Source organism: Triturus cristatus, chromosome 7 (assembly GCF_964204655.1).
Source record: "Triturus cristatus chromosome 7, aTriCri1.1, whole genome shotgun sequence".
Classification (NCBI taxonomy): Eukaryota; Metazoa; Chordata; class Amphibia; order Caudata; family Salamandridae; genus Triturus; species Triturus cristatus.
In genome coordinates, this window is record NC_140590.1 from 1,295,477,692 (window position 1) to 1,295,491,086 (window position 13,395).

Sequence of the window (13,395 nt, forward strand, 5' to 3'; positions counted from 1 at the left end):
CAACTTTAGCCTCAGTGGACTGAGACTAAGATTAAGAATAGTCTGTATGGATGGAAGTTGCACACTAGATGCGTATGATCTAGTCGGCTAATTACATCTGCAGGGCCAGGATTAGAGCCCATTTCTAGCTTGATTGGAAATACGTCTGATCGCTCTAGTTCACCTAGATTACTTAAAACCATCAAGCGAAAGAAGCCCCAAAACCATCTATCCCTTGTGAAATCACATCCAATGGTATTTGCTATGTTCACTAAGGGTTTGAGGAGCAAATCATTATGGACTAATGAAGGGAAAGTACCCTCTGGAGAGGTTAATGCGGATGAGTTGGGCATGGATATGGTCATCTCACAATTGTTAGTTCCGTACCACAGTAAGCCTGTTGCGCAGAACCTGGTGGACCCCATTGTTTTAACTCAACCTATCGAGCCCAGTGAACAACGCCCGACAAACATATTGGTTGAAGACATGGAAACATACATGGAAGGTGCTAAAGTTATTTTTGAAAAAAAACGCTGGTAAAAAGAAGTTATTTGAATCTGCGCTTTGGCTGAAGTCAATAAGCTTGTTGGTTATACTTGGCACTGTAAATGTGGCACGTTCAAAATCTGGATTGAATTCACTAAAAGAGTTGTCTGAGATGCCTGAGATTCCCCAGAAAGAACACAGAGGGGTTGAAAGTAGCTTTGACCCAGGGGATTTAGAGGGCATCACACTACCAGATATTGCTATACCCATGGGGAAAAATCAAGTAATGGAGGCCAATTTAAAATCACCAGCTGCTCAAGAATCAGCTGTGAGACGGACAACAGGCTGCCCTGCTAGTTGCCCACGAATGCCAGCTTTGTATAGCAGTACTCCTTCAAGTGTTTTTCTCTCTCGCTCATTAGGGCTATCAAATTCTGAGGTGTCCCTAAGTAAAGGGGCACATGATATATGGCAACTAATGAATGAGGGTGTAAATGAAAATGTGGATTTAAATGTGGAGGGAGGGACAATTCTGATATATTAAGTGCCTTAGAGAGGATTCTCTCATCAATTTTAACTTTGTTAGAAAAATGTACTGTAAATTCTGATCATGTGTTGGATGTATTGTCCCGATCTTGGTGGGTGTGCAGCTTCTCACTTCTGCCGGCACTCCCTTAGGACCGGCGGAAAAGGTTATTAATTTGAATACCCAAGCTACTCAGACTAATATAGTGGTATCGGAAATGGGAGCCCAAGTGGGATTTTTGGGTAACTCGAGAGCTCCCTCAACTGGGCAGGTTGGGGACATTAAAGCATTAAACATTATCTGTTGTACTGCCCCCCAAAATCAGTCGTCTGTGGATAATTTCCCGCCTGATTTTGGTAGTGAAAATATAAAGGGTTTGGCACCTAAGAATTCCTCTTCTATCTATCCAATTTAAAAAACAGGAAACTCCAGTAGTTAGTGCGATCCAGCCTGTATAACTGTTCCCTCTGTTATTAAACAGTCTAAGGTTGAAACCATCCTTGATCTCCCTGGGGATGGTGCCTCTCAATCTGATTGTAATGGGGTAAAAGCACTGAAGGGAAAGAAGAAAAAATACTGGCACATTACAAAATGTAAACCAAAACAATTGAGTTTTCTGAGGCCCCGGAAGAAGTTGATAATGCTGTTTTGTCCCAAAAAAGAAAAGAGTTCCAGGCTGTCGGGTCCTATGGCGGTCAGGTATTGGATTGGCCGGATGAAAATCCTCTTCTATCCTCCTCAATTATGAGAGAAGTGCACATATTGGGGGGTGAGGGCAAGAGGAGGGGTATAAGGATTAGAGGATTTCAGACTACAGTGAAGGGGGAGGATTGGGAGCTGAACAGGAGATTGAAAAGCCAGGGTCTGACCAGGATGTTACGGAGATCATGGGAAAAAAACAAATAATTCCTAGTTAGAGGCAGATAGTACACAATCAAGGAAGGCTGCTGCATGAAGGGGGGGTGGGGGTTCTTCCTTTTTTTTCTCTTTTTCCTCTTCTTCTTCACCCTCTGCAAAGTTAGTGGAGCTGGAGGTAGAACAAAAGTATAGTGATAAGGCAATAGTAAGGTATAAGCCGGGAGAAGTAAAAAGCTATAAAAGGCGCCAGGTGTGAGGAACTGGTAATTCCTGACATTGTACGCTCCTTTCCCTCCTGAGGCGGAAGCCGGGAGGTCTCCTATCTATTCTTGTCAAAAACTGATTTATTTTTAACAGCTTACCTGGGATGTTATTCAGTCCCGTGAATTTTAATGTTTTGCGGCGGGCGTGCTGTTGAGGAGCCATAACCCCTGAGAGCTCAGCAGCGCCTGGTTTCTCACCCCTACCCCCTCCCTCCAGCCCCAGTCCCACTCTCGCCTGAGTTGCGAGGCCGAGAGCGCTGGGCGTCGAGTTTGGCGGCCATCTTGGGTTGGGATAGGTGAGCCAGGACATCGTCAGCGCTATAAAAACGGGCTAGGATGTCTCCGCGCAGCGGACGCGATCAGCGGACGCGCCGGAGCTGCGCCGGAGTCGTGCCAGAGTCCTGCCCGTCTGCGCCCGTCCGCGCACGACCGGGCTTAGGGCATAGGGACTCTGGCACACGCACCTGCTATACATCAGCGGACCTTCTAGGACTGAACTCCGACAGATATACCCTATCTCCGAGTACAGGTGCCATACTCAAAGAACTTAACATCCTGTATAGCTCTAGGTGCAAGAATTATAGCCTCTTAGCCCCTGTGAAGTTAGCGACCCTTAACACCAGGTCGCTGCAGAAACATCATTTAGAGATCTTTACCCTGCTACAGGATGAGACCATTGATATCCTGACACTCACTGAAACATGGTTGAGTGATGCCTCTTCCCCGGATATCATTGCTGCCCTTCCCAGCGGGTATGACATGGTGTGGCACAATCGACCAGAGGGTACCCGGGGTGGGGGGGTAGCAACGATCTTTAAAAAGCCATTTAGGGTAACAAAGATCCTAGCCGAGACAACCAACACTGTTGATCTACTGGGTATAAAAATCACTATGAACAACTCCTGCCTCATCATCCTAACAGTATACTGCCCCCCCCAAAGCACACCTGGGTTCAACGATCTCTTTCATCCAATCATTTCAGATCTTTGCACACGTTATAAAAACATTCTGGTAACTGGTGATTTTAATGTCCATTGGGATAAAAGTCTTCAAGACCTATCAGCCCAGAAGCTACAGACCATCATGACTACTCTTGGACTGAAACAACTAGTGGAAGTTCCAACCCACATTAAAGGCCATACCTTAGATCTTGTTTGGTCTTCATCCCCAAAAGCATGTATCACCAGCGTCTCACCTTGTCTCTGGTCAGACCATTACCTTATCTTATATGATTTACCGCAAGAGATCTGCCAGGTTAAACTACCCATTAAAACTAAAAAAGTGCGCCAATGGAAAAGGGTGAATGTCGAGACTCTATCCAAGACCATGCCCAAGTACATTCAGAACTCTACACTTCCTGCTGATAGCACCGATCTAGATTCCAAGTACTACCTGATAACAACTACCCTTAGGTCAACCATTGATGAACTAGCCCCTGAAAAGGTACAAAAAATAAAAGGGGTAGAGAAAGGAGCCCCTTGGTTCTCTGAAGGTTTACGCGAAAACAAGAGAAAGCTTCGCTACCTCGAAAGATGCTGGAGGAAATCTAAAAGGGCCACTGACAGGGAGCTATACCGGAAGTCTTTCCAAGCTTACAAAAAGCTTATTGTTATAACAAAGAAGGAGTATTATGAGACGCGTATTAAGAATGCCACCAACATACAGAGAGAGACCTTTCAAATACTGAAGGAGTTAAGCAAGAAAGAGGAAAAGACTGATACCCAGATTGATTGTGACACCTTTCAAGGGTACTTCTTGGGTAAGGTAGCGACCATCCTGTCTGAGATTAAGAAGAACAACCCAGTCCCTCTTGTCGTACAACCTCCCCCCCCAGACTCACCCTCTCCTAACTTTACTGACTTTCCCCACATTGACCTTAGTATTCTGAGGAAACTAGTAGCGTCCACTAAATCTGGCTCCCCTGCGGACCCCTGCCCGCCTGACACCCTTCGGATGGCAATACCGCTTCTAGAGGATCAGATCTTAGACCTTTTAAACACCTCATTAGCCACTGGACTTCTGCCATCCACCTTTAAAGAGGCATGTGTCAGACCCTTGATAAAAAAACCGGGAGCCGACCCATCTAGCCTGAAGAATTATAGGCCAATATCCCAGTTACCATTCCTGTCAAAAGTACTAGAACAACATGTACTTAAGTCCTTGTCAGCCTTCCTGGAATGTCACCACCTTCTCCACGACCGGCAAGCAGGTTTCCGCGCACATCATAGCACGGAGCTAGTAATGCTGTCGGTACTGGATGAGCTAAGGTGCATGGCTGACGGTAAAAAGCCATGCGCGCTGATATTATTAGATCTTTCAGCAGCGTTTGATACTGTCAGCCATGCACTGCTCCTGGGTAGGCTGGCCGGGTTCGGGATAGGGGGACAGGCGCTAAAATGGTTCACAGCCTTTCTAACAGGAAGGACGCAGAGGATCCAATTGGCAGACCAGGTCTCAGAGGTGGGCAGGTTAGTTTGTGGGGTTCCGCAGGGGTCAGCGCTTTCGCCACTGCTATTCAACCTCTACTTGCAACCACTGGTAGAGTCGCTGGCTAAGATGAAGTGCAAAGTATTTAACTATGCCGACGATACGCAGCTACTGCTGAGCATCGACAACACTTCATCGGCACAATCAGAGGCCAAAGACATCCTACGCTTCACAGTGAATTGGATGTCGTCTAATCTGTTGAAAATCAATCCGGATAAAACAGAAGTCCTGGTTGTCTCAACTGCTGTGTCCCCTTGGAGTGATCTATACTGGCCCCAAGAGCTAGGCCCTGCCCCTAAATCCTGCCCCAATGTCAAGAGTCTTGGGATGAAAATCGATCAAGATCTCTCAATGGCTAATCAAGTCTCTGCTGTAGTTGGCTGCTGCACTAACTTAATCAGGCAACTACGCAAACTTGCCCCCCTGCTCTCGAGAAATATGCTGCAAACCATCGTGTCAGCCACAATAGTGTCTAGAATTGACTATGGAAATGTGCTGTACCTCGGCCTTCCGAAGTATTCCATCAGCCGTCTCCAGGTCATTCTAAACGACGCAGCACGCCTGGTCTTTGGAGTTCCAAGGAGGACCCATGCCTCCCCCTTGCTCCATCGATTACATTGGCTACCCATGCAGCAGAGAGTGGAGTTCAAAAGCATGTGCATCTGCCATAAAGCATTACATGGACAGGCGCCAACCTATATAAAGGAAAGGCTCGAGCTCCACGAACCCAAACGCGTCTTGCGATCGTCGGGCTCTTTCGTATTGTCTCAACCACGCTTTAAGCTGACGACCAAAGGAGGCAGATCGTTCTCAGTACAGGCCCCCATCAACTGGAATAAGCTGCCAGAGGCTCTTCGTAGAGAGCCCAATCTCCTCCGCTTCCGGAAGGCCTTGAAGACTCTACTCTTCAAGAACGCGTTCCCACTTCATTAACAAATTGCTAGACCCGTTACCTTCTATCTCCTCCATCTTTGTTCTGTACTTGGTCAGTAGCGCTTTGAGACCTGTCGGTGAGTTGGCGCGATACAAAACCCAGATACAAATACAAATACAAGTAGCTAATAGCCTGACTTTAGCTTCCCTGTTTGACAGAGAACTGGGCCCACTTAACAGAAGTTGCCTACTGCAGTTACTATTTAAAATTGAGGACCAAATATTAATAACAATTGGAGATATTGAGTGGGTTGTATAGGTGCATCGAAATGGGCTCCCGAATTCCAAAGTTACTATCAGCTCTGGGATAATATTATTGTTAGTCTTGGCGAATGTCGATCACTTTAGGAAAAATGGGATTGACGCATTTTTGCATGAGAGCCGGTTAGCTGCTCAGACTGAGTCTCCTACAAGAGATCACTAGGTCTTATGCAGAGTGACAACCAATAGCAGAGGGTCCGTAAACTTGAAAGAGACTATCACAATCTCAGTTGGTAGTAACACAGGGAAAAGAGCGGACATAAGGATCAAAGGGCTACCAAATCTACTGGGGACGCTTAATTGGCACAATGGAGTTGGGTAGCTGGATCATTGAATACTCCTACAGGAAATAAAAAACTCCCCATGTGGCAGAGATAGCCCCCAGGGCAGAGTTCTTCAATCAGTGGGGCGCCCCCCCCCCCCCCCCCCCCCCCCCCCAGGGAGGCACAACACCATCTCAGAGGGGGCACGCACTCCAGCTAAGATTTTACCTTTGTTGGACCTTTACTGTCGTGAGGCCTTGCAAGTCTTCACCCATTTCAAATGGGAATTCTTTATTGGCGAGCTCCGGTAATAGAGGGTTGGAGGGGGGAGGGAGGGGAAATAGATGAGGCACAACTTGCGCTTTTGTCCTGTAAAGAGCTAACAGTTAACCTTCCCAAGAGGAGGTTAATTAGTAGAGCTGAAATACTTGGGCTGCAGTGGGAGGCGATGCCTCCTCTGCTAAAACCGAAAGCAAATCCTTCACGTTGATTTCATATCAGAGGAGACTTCTTGCCTCCCACTGCAGCTGAATGACTGTCTGTTCCTTTCTTTCAATTTTAGGAGAGGAGACATCCTGCCTCCCACTGCAGCTGAAGCATTTCAGCTCTACAAGTTTAACCCCGTCCTGGGTTTAGCAGAAAGGAAACAATGTTTCTTTTAAATTTACACAGGCAGGCGTCACAACGCCCACAGGGCTTCAAGTTACCAACAGAAAAATGCCAGCCAGCCATGTGTTTTTTAAACAGCCTGCAAATTGCTGGTCTTGACACTAAATATGCTTATAAATAAATAAGTATATATACATTTGAAATGTGACTTTTCTGTCTTTGTTCCATTTTATTATCAGTCATCGACAATTCAGGCAGCTATAGAACACAATTAAATGTGCTACTATTTATATTTTGCTGTTCAAAGTATGCACAGACAAGTGCTGACAATACAGCTTTAGGTGACTGTTTATTTTTTGTACTGCATGGGACATCAAAATAATGAGCTGGCAACCCTAATCATAAAACTGAAAGTTTGTTGCAAGATCAGCACATGTATTTCCTCCACCCTGATCCCTGGTAATGCTATAATAGCAATAGTTCAACATATCTGAAACCCTACGCTGCCGTCAATAACCTGCTGAGTGACTTCAAGTGTCTGGGAATGCACCATGCATTCAGACAACTCAGTCCTCATTCTCGCCCTTCACTTTCATGCTCATACTGCACTCACAGTGATCACAATACACTCACACTGATCACCATGTACTCACACTGATCACTCCTCACCCTGAACTCAGTAATCACTCTGCACTCACAATGCACTTGTGCTGTTCACCCTGTACCTCACCATGCAGTCACACAAGCACACTACACACCCTGCACTCATGCAACACTTCACTCACATGCCCCCCTTACTGCTCAATGTGCAAACTCACTCAAATAAGACCATCACTAACCATACATTCATTTGTCCCACTCTGCACTTACATCCACACCCAAATTCATATGGTCACCTTACTCACCCTGTACTCGCTCCTCGTACCCTACTCTCACACTGTTGCATGGCTCACCCTGCACTCACATGGGTACTCATGCCACCCACACAGCGCAGAGGTTTTATGTGCCTGCTACAAAGAACGTGTACCATCCAGATCAAAGAACTGAGTGTGGTATAAATGAAGTTGTAAAACTGTACATATCTACATTTATTTAGAACTGAGTGTGGGTAAACTATGAGTAGCGCTATAAAAAAATGAAATGTTTGCCAGAAAGGTGCTCTAGCGAGATGGGGTGCATTGTTGGTGAGCGAAGTGAGGAAATTCATGGGTATGGAGGAAATGAGGGAGGGGGCGCCAAAACAGACTGTTGCACTGTGTGCGACCACTGCTAGGGCCAGCCCTGGCTGGGAGTGATAGCCCCCACCCGAAGTTCGGGTCTAGTTGCGCCCCTGTACACAAGTATGGGCATGTCGTGCCCCATCAAGGTTTTTGTCCTAAATTACAAAAGGACAAATTTACATGCACTGCAATCCAGCCTTTCAGGGGGTTCCTTGATAGAGGCAGCTCTGTTTTTGCCCTGATGGCCTGGAATAATTCCTAAACAGATTCTTGTAAATACTGTTTTGTTTCATTTCTTTTTACTGTGATTGATGTGAGAGAGTCTATTACTATTTGCAGAGAAAGTGAATCATTTAATCTCAAAGCAGTTCTGAACAGGGGCCCCCAAAATAGTACTGGCCCAGGGCACCCAAACTCCTTAACATGTCCCTGCCACCACAAAGTCTGTCAGACGATATTGCTCTGAAGTAAAATAGGCAACATCATTCATTTATTATCAGTTCTATTTTTTTTTAAACATAAGCCCAACGTGTCCTAAACCCCCACTGCTTCAGGTAAGCAACTTATCGTACCACTAAGTAATTCTCAATTAGGTGTTCTTTCAGCACCCTCTTTGTGGACTTTCGCCTTTCTCTTCAGATCTATAACTGGTTGGTGGGCAATTATCCCATTATAATGCTGTCTAAAACATTTGTTAATGATTTCTAGAGAAGAATTGTTTCTCGTGTACCAACTCTGAGCTAGGGAGTGCTCGAAAAATCTGATAACACGGTCTCCCTTACAGTCACTGTTTTGGCTGAAAATGTCTGCAGAGTATTCAGCTTTGAGAGAAACTGCTATAAAAACTCTCTTCCCTTTCAGCTCGTCCTATTTATGTGAGATTGGGTTCTCAGCACTTGCGGTATTAAAGACTAAGTACCGTTCAAGACTGGATATGGAGCACAACCTGTGGATGGCAGTAGCAAAAATCCATCCAGAGATTGACAGTCTATGTGGATAAAAACCGGCACACCCGTCACATTTATGTTGGTGGAGTTATTATTAATCTATGTCCTGTATAAAACAAAGCATCCTAGTAAAAAGAATTTGCGCACATTTTATCTTGGAAAATTGTGTTTTGAGCTGTGTAATAAGCCTCTGTCATTCCTCCGCACCCATTCACAAACCTGCAGTTTACTAAACACTCTTATTGTGTTGAACATTATTTGCCGGATATGGCCCGTGATATGCGCGTGGCAGTCGATTATGTAGTGTACCAGATTCAAGAAATTTCTGTCAGGTGGTGGAGGGGGCCCAACATCTAAAAAAATTCAACTGGGGGGCTCAACCTACAAAAGTTTGAAGACTTCTGCCCAAGGGAAAGATTGTGTCCTTGAATGTGGCAGTTGTAGGTAGCCCAAGTTTTAAATTGAGTTCGCTAATGACTTATAATTACGGCTCCCAGTTTTATGGATTCTATTTTTTTAACATGTCCGTCTGTATTTATCCATATTTCTCTTTTTTTTTTCTTTTTTTTTACCTCCCACCCATCCCCCAAACAACCACCAATGGCAATTTTATCTGTATTTAGCCATATTTATTTTGTGTTTTATGTATAAATGAAGTTGTAAAACTGTACATATCCATATTTATTTAGCCGATATACGCGTGCCCATACTTTGATCTCTGTCGTGATTCCGCTATTTAAGCTGCCAAATATTACGTAACAATACATCCACTAAATATTAGCATTATACCACAAATGTATGATGACATATGCCGTTAATTAAAATTTCATCGTGCTTTATAATTTCCCATGCTGTACATCTGCTCAGCTATTGGCCTACAATTCATGAAAGATAGCACAGAGAGTCACTTAAAAGAACCACAATTTTCTGTATTTATCCACTTTTAAAAATAAATGCAGATGGAAAACACATTGCTTTCTGTCTGTATTACCTGTAAAAATCCGTAAAAACAGAAAACAGGGAGCCTTACTTATAATCCATGGATAATTTGCCTTCAGGAAACATGGAGCTGCGTAGATTTTAGCTTTAGGAATTTATTTGTCTTCTGTTGTGCAGCAAAACCCTCAGTAAACACAAGTGGGGGTTTAGCTATCCTGTTTAGTAATAGTATAAATGTAAACCCATTGGTTGTTATTCATCCATCTAAACTCTGTGGGCCCGATTCACAGAACTAACTTAAGACAAAATCCTAAACTTACTACCATTTTGGTATTCACAGAAGGCACTTACTCATTTCGGTATTCACAGAAGTTAGGAGTCCTAACTTTAGGACTCCTAAATGCCTTCTGTGAATACCGAAAGTCTTAAAATTAGGATTTTTCTCAGTTTAGTAGTAGTATAGTTAGGACTCCTAACTTTAGGACTCCTAAATGCCTTCTGTGAATACCGAAAGTCTTAAAATTAGGATTTTTCTCAATTTAGTAGTCCTAAGTTTAGGACTCCTAACTTTAGGACTCCTAAATGCCTTCTGTGAATACCGAAAGCCTTAAAATTAGGATTTTTCTCAGTTTAGGAGTCCTAAAGTTAGGACTCCTAACTTTACAACTACTAAACTGAGCAAAATCCTAATTTTAAGGCTTTCGGTATTCACAGAAGGCATTTAGGAGTCCTAAAGTTAGGAGTCCTAAACTTAGGACTACTAAATTGAGAAAAATCCTAATTTTAAGACTTTCGGTATTCACAGAAGGCATTTAGGAGTCCTAAAGTTAGGAGTCCTAACTATACTACTACTAAACTGAGAAAAATCCTAATTTTAAGACATCCGGTATTCACAGAAGGCATTTAGGAGTCCTAAAGTTAGGACTCCTAACTTCTGTGAATACCGAAATGAGTAAGTGCCTTCTGTGAATACCAAAATGAGTAAGTGCCTTCTGTGAATACCAAAATGGTAGTAAGTTTAGGATTTTGTCTTAAGTTAGTTCTGTGAATCGGGCCCTGTATTTGTTTAAAACTGGGCTTGGGGAATGTGACACAAGGTCAGTACTCAACCCTCTTATTGGTATACATTCCTCCAGGTAGGGCATCCGATTCACTTGTTGACTCCATCTTTTTTTGTGTGCATAGAATCAGTATCTCTGAAGATTGCACATTGATAATTCTGGTAGATCATTTTAATGCCAAAATCTCAAATTGATCTTTGATGGCCTTTAGCAACCAAGAACTGGAAAATGTATGGTTTTTTCCTGAAATATAATTGCCAAATCATACTCGATCGGTTAGGAGAGGGTTGAGTCTCTTGGATTGTTTGAGAACCAATGACTTAGTTATAGTAAATGGGAGATTTCCAGATGACTCCCCTGCCTCCCTTACTTCCCATGCTGTCTGGTGTCAGTCACTAATTGACTATATGATGGTATCAAATCAATTCTTTAGACCACGTACTCAGTTTAAGATACTGAGAATGGATCTGAGTGACCACAGTATTTCATCAGTGGATTTTAATTTGGAATTTAAGAAGCTTGATCATTGGAATCCGTGAAATGAAACTATTACATACAGTAGAACAAATGGGCGTACCTTTTGGTCGAATAAAAAACCTTACATGCTTGGGGAGATATGTTAAAAATGCAACCTCTGGTCCTGGTCAGGAAAATCCCATTAGTTGGTATGAGAAGTACTAGGCTCGATTTAGATTATGTGTAAATAAAAAACAACCCAATGGCATTGACCATCTGGTGGTGACATCGTGGAAGGTAAAAAAGCTAAATCGGGAATTGAATGCTTTAGTAAGGGACCAATTTAAGGTGGCATCCTTGTCCAGGCAAAGGGAAATTAATAGGTTAAAGCGGGCAAGGACCAGACTTAAGGCTTCTGACCGTAGGGGGGTGGAGGATTCCAAATGGATCAAATTGAGAGAGGTCGCACAGTCTGGTTACTCACGCAAATATCGGGCCCTTATTGCAGACTTCTGTGATGGTAGAACTAAGGCAGAAGCCGTTTTGATATCTGATGCAGAATGGACCCAATATATTTCACAGCTATATGTACTAAATACTAGGAACAGTTTTAATTTGGAGCCAATTCCTGAGTCCTCCCTGGTGAATATCTATGGCCCTTCTTCCTGTATGGAAATAGAGTTTTATTAAAGGTGCAAGGTACTCTGTCATGATGGGCTGGACCATCTCCCAATAGCTCTCATTAAACAAGATAGCCTGGCATGGGCTCATTTCCTTTACCCGGTGTTTTCTTATTGCTATGCTTATGGAATTATTCTGCCCTCTTGGAGAGGATGCATAGTGGTTCCAACGTATAAAAAAAGGGACCCAAGACTTTCTCCTGCCAGCTGTAGGCAGAATTCCTTACTGGATGCAACCAGAAAACTGTTTGCCAAAAGCATACTCCTTCACCTCCAGGATTGGGCTTTTGGTAATGATCTAGTCCCCATAGAACAAGCGGGATTCCGTGAGCATAGTGGCACTATGGATAACATCCTTGATTTAAAAATATCCAATAGGTAGGGGAATGGTCTTATATGTTGTATTTGCAGACTTCTCCACAGCCTTCGACCGAGTTGACCGGGCAGGAAACTGGCCGCAATGGGGATCCCGGGGCATTTGTTAAGATTGATCATTGCATTGCATTCTTCTACATGGACACAGGTGTTGATGGGAGGTAACGAGTGCCTGTCAAGTAAAGTGGTAACTCACAATGGGTTGAAGCAAGGGTGCGTATTAGCCCCTCACCTCTTTTCCTTGCACAGAAATGATCTGCTGAGCTGGGTTGGGAATGGTAAAGGTGACTCACCAAAATTAGGCCCCATGGAACTGAGTTGTCTGCTTTATGCGGATGATGCAATCCTATAAGATTTAACTCCAATAGGTGTGCAAAGGCGACTTAATGAGCTAGGACCTTACTCTGATGATAACTTAAAAAATATATATTTTAAAAAGTAAAATCATGGTTTTTAGGTCTCAGGGATGCAGAGTCAGAAAAAATATTAATTGTTTTTTAGGTAAAAATAAACTTGAGTTTGTGAAGCAGTACTCGTATCTGGGAAGAATTTTCTCGAGTAAGTGCTCCAGCAATGATCACATTGACCAGTGCAGAAGTAAAGCTATATCCCAGGCCTCGGCACTTCATAGGCTATATAAATGTTGTGGGCAAATACATTTTGCAGATGTTTTATCTGTCTATAAAATCAAAATCCCGCCATCATTGAGATATGCATGTGAATCAGTGGATGCACAGCAGTGGGATTTATTGGAAAAGGTGGAAAGCTGCATTTGGTGCCAAATCTGCAATTTGAATTGTGCAGCAAGTATAGCGGCTCTTTGGCTTGGATTTGGGCTTCTCTCGACTTATGTGTTTGCCATGGCAGCATGTTTAAGGTGGGGAAATATTTAATTGGAAAATGATGCAAGTTCTATTTGGGCTGCGCTAAGAAATGAAAAACATTTTGTCAGCTTTAAAGGGAAAAGCATTGTTTTTAGAAATTATGAGAAAGCTTTATACTTATTTGAAGCTGGGTGTAGTGGTACAAGTTCTCAACCAAAATATGTATTA

The 13,395-nt window shown here is 43.5% G+C and overlaps 1 protein-coding gene across 4 annotated transcripts in view; it reads left to right on the forward strand.

Annotated features, from left to right (window-relative positions):
* LOC146811928 (sulfotransferase 1C4-like) overlaps window positions 1–13,395 on the forward strand; it is a 577,890-nt gene that overhangs the window by 62,339 nt on the left and 502,156 nt on the right. Inside the window, exon 3 of one of the 4 annotated variants that reach the window (XM_085618897.1) lies at window positions 8,747–8,910. The exons of the other annotated variants lie outside the window; for them this stretch is intronic. The gene's annotated coding sequence lies outside the window, so the exon portion shown is untranslated. The remainder of the gene's footprint in view (window positions 1–8,746; window positions 8,911–13,395) is intronic. 4 annotated transcript variants of the gene reach the window in all.